Raw genomic sequence first — 271 nt, 5'->3', positions numbered from 1 at the left:
AGTATTACTATATGGTCCTATTTTTTATTCTTTTTTTCCCTTTTTTGTACTCTCACATAGAAACCACACTGAGTAAATCACTCTAATCTCTAAGGTTATTCTTTTCGTTCGCCTCGCAAACAGCAAACACATGGTACAGCTGGTCGATGATCTGTGCCGCATGCGGATGCTGATGGCTGGTGTCTATGTTGGCCTCGCCATCTCCTCCACATATGGCTTCAGTTTATTCGCTGACCACCTGAGGCAGAAGTACGGCATGTCCCAGAGTGAT

Source organism: Trypanosoma theileri, assembly GCF_002087225.1.
Source record: "Trypanosoma theileri isolate Edinburgh chromosome Unknown TM35_Tth_9_V1, whole genome shotgun sequence".
Lineage (NCBI taxonomy): Eukaryota > Euglenozoa > Kinetoplastea > Trypanosomatida > Trypanosomatidae > Trypanosoma > Trypanosoma theileri.
The sequence above is the reverse complement of the archived record's forward strand: the minus strand, read 5'-3'. Positions refer to the sequence as shown.